Below are 6,367 nucleotides of genomic sequence, written 5' to 3' on the forward strand. Positions count from 1 at the left end.
ATCACTTTGGCAAGTTAGAATCAAGACACAAACAGTTAAGATGATTAATGCAATAATTATAAAATAAATCAATCAACAACAATTTCCTAATCCCTTGAATGTGATATATATAAAAGAATCTCAACATCAATATAGACATAAATACAAATACATCCATTGAAATATAAAAACATGCCTCAACCATGCGATGTATTTAAACGAATTTCAGCCGCGATATAATCCATATATGTAAATACAAGCACTTAAATGTAGAAACATAGCTCAGCCATGTGGTACATATAAACAAATTCCAACAGAGATATTAATGTAGTCAGTCATCAGTGGTTGTCATCCAATTAGCCTTACAACTCAACAGTAGTCCATATTTACATGTGGGCAACTAATAACAGTTTACTAAGATAAATACTAACAAAGGCAAGACTAGCCTTGTCACTGGAGTGAGTTTCTAAGTATAATATGAAATACAAGTGTGCAACCCAAGAGGGGGGGTGAATTGGAATTTTAAAAAATTATCCTAACAAATCCACACAACAAGCAATCTAATGTCTTAACAATAATTGAAAACAATAAGTTCAATAATAGCACGATAATTAAAGAGTAAGGGAGAAGAGAAACAAACACACGAATTTTTACGTGGTTCGGCAATCTCCGCCTACGTCCACGCCTCCAAGCGATCCAAGCTCGAGGATTTCACTATCCAAGCCTTTCCAAGGCTTCAACAATTACAATTGACTTTGAGGTGTCAATAAACCTTTACAACAAAGAGATTATCTCCCAATCTCTTCACTCAAGTGTCTCACACACTCAAACTCTTACAAATAAATTGAAGAAATGAAAGATACAATGAAACTCACTCAATGAGTAGATATTCAAAGATGAAGAACAATGAATGATTCAATGATTTGTGTTTTGCAAGTTGTAAGCTCAAGATATCACGTGTGCTTTTTGTTTTTGCTTGTTGGAGAGATTGAAAATGAGTTGGATTTGAGTTCTTATAGTTTGAGCTAAAAAACTAGCCGTTATGCACATTTTGGTCGTAACTGGATTACCGGTTATGGACAACCGGAATTCCGCTTAATGTTACCGTTACAGCCACAAATTTGAATTTCTGAACATCCGGATTTCTGCTTTGTCACATCCGGATTTCCGCTTACGCTCAGTAGCTTACTGCCCAACAACCGGATTTCCGTTTGTCAGGATCCGGAATTCCGCTTTTAATTCGGATAGATTCTGCCTAAAATTCGGACTTCCGTTTGTCATAATCCGGATTTCCGCTTGCTACAGTAACTGCTACAGTGAATATTTTTCCAAATTTATAGTTTGACCCCAAAACTTTATAAAACTGTAGTGTGGCCCAAAACGTTATGAAAGTTTGCAAAAAGGTCCAATTTCATAACTTTAGAATAATGCTTTGTCAATCCCACAACTTTCTGAAATTATGACTTTGCCCAAACTATGTGAAATTATAGAATGGTCCAAAAACATTTAAATAGTTTCAAATAGGTCCAAATCCGAAATTTAAAATACTATCAAAGATTTTAAAATTACTTTCATTTTAGTCCAAAATGCTTTAATCCCATAACATCATTTTCTTATTATAAAAGCACAATTCATAAATCTTGACTCAATAAATACATGTGGTTTTTTATCATCAAAATCAATATTTATAAACATATAGGCTAACACTCTCCCCCTTTTTGATGATGACAAAGCACATTCAAAACTTTAATCTTGTTATGAAAAAGCTCCCCCTTAATCAATGCAAGTTAAAAAATGATTTGAAAATAGTTTAATAAAAACTCCCCCTGCATACATGCTCCCCCTAGATACATGCATATATTTTCATAACACAAATTAAATCATTCTCCCCCTTCATCATCAAAAAGAATAAAAGAATAAAAGCTCCCCCTATCAATTATCAAAGTAGCAATATAAGCTCATTAGTAAAAACAAAAATATCCATAAGCATAAGAAAATCCATATAATCCATAATGATCAACCAAAACAAATCCATAACATCCAACATAAAAGGCATAAAAATGCAGTAAATGAAATGTAGGTGTGTCCAAGTACTAGCACAAGATACTACTCATGTGGTGAGGATGGAGATATGGAATGCCGAAGTGCTCAAAGAGGAGGCGCTGCCCATGAATGAGCTGCTGCTGCAGCTGCCGCTGCTGCTGCTGCTCCTGCTGAAACTCAGTCTGCCGCACTGAAAGTGTCCGCACCTCATCCATAAGCTGCTGAAGAGTAACATCTCCAGAGGTAGGAGGCCGTGGAGGTGATGAAACGGATGCAGAGACAACAGGATCTGAAGCAATCACAGGAGGATCACGGCGTCTACGCTGCCCCCGAAATGAGAGTGAGAAAATGGGTAGCTGATCGGCTGGAACCACATCATTAAGTGGCCGATCATCACTTGGAGCAAGGAAGGTAAACTTGTTTTCAGAGTATTTAACCTAAGTGCCATTCTTCCACTCAAAGCCTAAGCCGACAATAGCTTCATCTCCGATACCCTTAGACGGTCTACATGACGGTTCTTTAATAGGTACATCAAAAAATTTCAGGATTCGGGTAATGAAATGACCATATGGAAGGGAGCGGGTAATCAACTTAGGTATGCTGAGCATGTTTCGGACAATGGTATATCCTAAGTCGACTGGACGATGTCTAAGAATACAATCAATCAAGGCGACATCCATATGAGAGACCTCATCCAAATGGCCTGATCTAGGAAGAACAATACTCTGAATAAAACGAAGGAATATCCGAGTTTGAAGACAAAGACAAAGGTTGCGAAAATGGATAGTACAATCTTCATCGGAAAGGTCGACACGACGACATATATTCTTAACAGCATCAATATAAGCATAGTCATCAATGTCAGGAGGTTTCCTAGGTGAAAAAATTTCTAGGCCATTATCGGAGGATCCTATGATGTTGTTCAAGTCCGAATCATCAAACTCAATCAAAACTCCTCCAACTGTGGTGATTACTCGATTCTCTTTCTCCGCGGAACAATCCATATTCGAGTAAAATACTTTCACCAAGTCGGGATACACATTCTCCTCAATCAACAATGCATTAAGCCAACCAACATCTTCCAACAATTGCAATAAAGTTCTATTGCTAATACTAAGATGATTCAACCAATCCGGTAAAATAAAAAAGGTTTGGAGTACCTCACGAGTCCTGAACTGTTGATGAAAACGTTTGGCTAGATGTTTCTTGTTCTGAAAATGTGTGGACTCAAAATTGGATTGATTGGTGGTGCTCCTTGCTTCCCGTGGCCGATCGGTTTGTTGAACCGGTTCTTTGCCTTTTCTTCGAACCGGCCGTGAACTAGACATTGTGATATGGTTGATTTGGGATTGAAAAGGATAAGGAGAATGAAGATAATGAGGATTGAAAGTGATTTTGAGAAACAATTTGAATCAAAAACGGCTTGAGAATGAGAAATCTAGAGAGAGAAAAATTCGGATAAACCCTAGGTAGAATTTGAGATCTAGAGTTTTGGATGATGAAAATGAAGTTTAAAGATGCTTTTGAGTGAATGAAGTGATGGGGAATGATTTTCTTGATTCAATTTGATGTGAAAAAGGAAGAAAAAAGATGGATTTTGGAGTGAAAAATGAGAGAGAGAAACCGGGTTTTAGAGAGAGAGCAAGAACCGGATTTCCGTTTGAAGAGGGAAGAGGAACAGTTGAAGCTTGAAACCCGAAACCGGATTTCCGATTTTCACTAACCGAAATTCCGGTTGTGACCAGCAAGGTTCCACGCAAAAAACGGTTTTCCAGATAACATGAACCGGCTTGCCGGTTGGATCCAGAGGATAGCAATGCCGGTTTGCCAAAGTCTCGAAATCGGATTTCCGGATTGACATAACCGGAAATCCGGTTTGGTCCAGTAAGCTTTGCTTGCGAATCCGGCTTTTCGGTTTTTATAACCGGTAGTCCGGTTTGGTCCAGCAAGCTTTGCTTGCGAATCCGGCTTTTCGGTTTTCATAACCGGTAATCCGGTTTGAAGCATAAATGAAGCTTAGGAAATCCGGTTTTTCCGGATTGAAAATCCGATTATCCGGAATTTGTCTCGAGAGAAATCAATAAGGAAAAATGATTTTCCAAATGAATAGAAAGGGAATATTTGCTAGCTCTTAAACTTGTATTACACACACCATTTTATTTCCGGCCTTAAAAATTGATTAATTTTAAATCATTTTAAGATTTAAAACCTTTCAATAAGCCATTTAATGCAAGCAACATAAAATCATAAAATCATAAAATTACAAGCATATCAAGCTATCTAATTTATGAACCATAAATCCATATAATAACAAACATATCAAGCTATATAGTAAAACATGAATTAAGATTCAACATTCATCATTCCAAGCTCATGTCTTATCTTTATAAAATGCTCTTCGCTAAGAGGTTTTGTAAAGATATCCGCAAGTTGATTTTCAGTGGAAACAAATTTAATCACAACATCTCCTTTTTGAACATGATCTCTAAGGAAATGATGTCTAATTTCTATATGTTTAGTCCTAGAATGTTGAATGGGATTCTTGGAAAGATTAATAGCACTAGTATTGTCACATAAAATAGGTATTTGATCAAGCTTAATACCATAGTCTCTAAGGGTTTGTTTCATCCAAAGAATTTGTGCACAACAACTACCTGCGGCAATATATTCTGCCTCGGTGGTTGAAAGCGCAACCGAGTTTTGTTTCTTACTAAACCAAGAGACAAGAGAATGACCTAGGAAGTGACATGTTCCACTAGTACTTTTTCTATCAACCTTATACCCAGCAAAATCGGCATCCGAATAACAAGTTAAATCAATATGAGTTCCTCTAGGATACCAAAGGCTAAGATTAATAGTGCCAATTAAATATCGAAAAATGCATTTGACAGCAAGCATGTGAGACTCTTTAGGACAAGATTGAAATCTAGCACACAAGCAAACACTAAACATAATATCAGGTCTACTAGCAGTCAAGTAGAGTAAGGATCCGATCATACCTCGATAAGTCTTGATATCAACTTCCTTACCTTTCTCATCTTTGTCCAGCTTGATGGTAGTACTCATAGGAGTGCTTTTTGCCGTTCCATTTTCATAGCCAAATCTTTTGAGTAGATCTTTCACGTACTTGGCTTGGTTTATGAAAATTCCTTCCTCGTTTTGTTTGATTTGAAGTCCAAGGAAGTACTTCAACTCTCCCATCATACTCATCTCAAACTCTTGGCTCATACATGATGAAAAATCTTTACACAACAACTCATTAGTAGAACCAAAAATAATATCATCAACATAAATTTGAACAATAAGTATGTCTTGGTTCTTATGCTTAACAAAAAGAGTTGTGTCCGCTTTTCCCATCGAAAAATTGTTATCCAATAAGAAGTTTTTAAGCCTATCATACCAAGCTCTAGGTGCTTGTTTTAAACCATACAAAGCCTTGGATAACTTATACACATGATCTGGAAATTTTTCATTTTCAAAACCAGGAGGTTGTTTCACATAAACTTCCTCCATAATATATCCATTTAAGAAAGCACTCTTGACATCCATTTTATATAAAATAAAATCCTTATGACATGCATATGCTAACAACATCCTAATGGATTCTAATCTTGCTACAGGTGCAAAAGTTTCATCAAAATCAATTCCTTCTTCTTGGTTGTAACCTTGAGCCACTAATCTAGCTTTATTTCTTACAACCACACCAAATTCATCCATTTTATTTCTAAATACCCATTTAGTGCCTATAATGGATTGATGTTCTGGATTAGGAACTAACTCCCACACATTGTTTCTCTCAAATTGATTCAACTCCTCTTGCATTGCCATAATCCAAGATTCATCATTTTCCGCATCCGCAAAGGATTTTGGTTCAATTTGAGAAATAAATGCAGCATGCTCACATGTGTTCCTAAGAGATGATCTAGTGGTAACACCTCGTGAGGGATCTCCTAAAATTACATCCTTAGGATGAGAGGACACATACCTCCACTCCTTGGGGAGTGTTTGTGAAGTACCTTCATTTTGCTCTGCATTTGTTTCTTCATGATGTTCCTCTTGAATTCCATGTGGCGCGACTTCTTGGTTGTCATTCGATGCTTCTTCTTGTTGTTCTTCTTCTGCATTATCATCAACAACAACTTTCTCCGTAGAGGAGGAGTTAGACTCATCAAATGTAACATGCATAGATTCTTCCAAAATAAAGTTCCTTTATTATAACTCTAAAAGCCTTGCTTGAAATTGAATAACTATAAAAAATACAACCTCCGATTTTGGATCAAATTACCAAGATTACCTTTGTGTTCCAAACAAACATTTGCTTCCAAAATTTAAAATAGCCAATGTT

This window comes from Citrus clementina, unplaced genomic scaffold, assembly GCF_000493195.1.
Source record: "Citrus clementina cultivar Clemenules unplaced genomic scaffold, Citrus_clementina_v1.0 scaffold_6, whole genome shotgun sequence".
Classification (NCBI taxonomy): domain Eukaryota; kingdom Viridiplantae; phylum Streptophyta; class Magnoliopsida; order Sapindales; family Rutaceae; genus Citrus; species Citrus x clementina.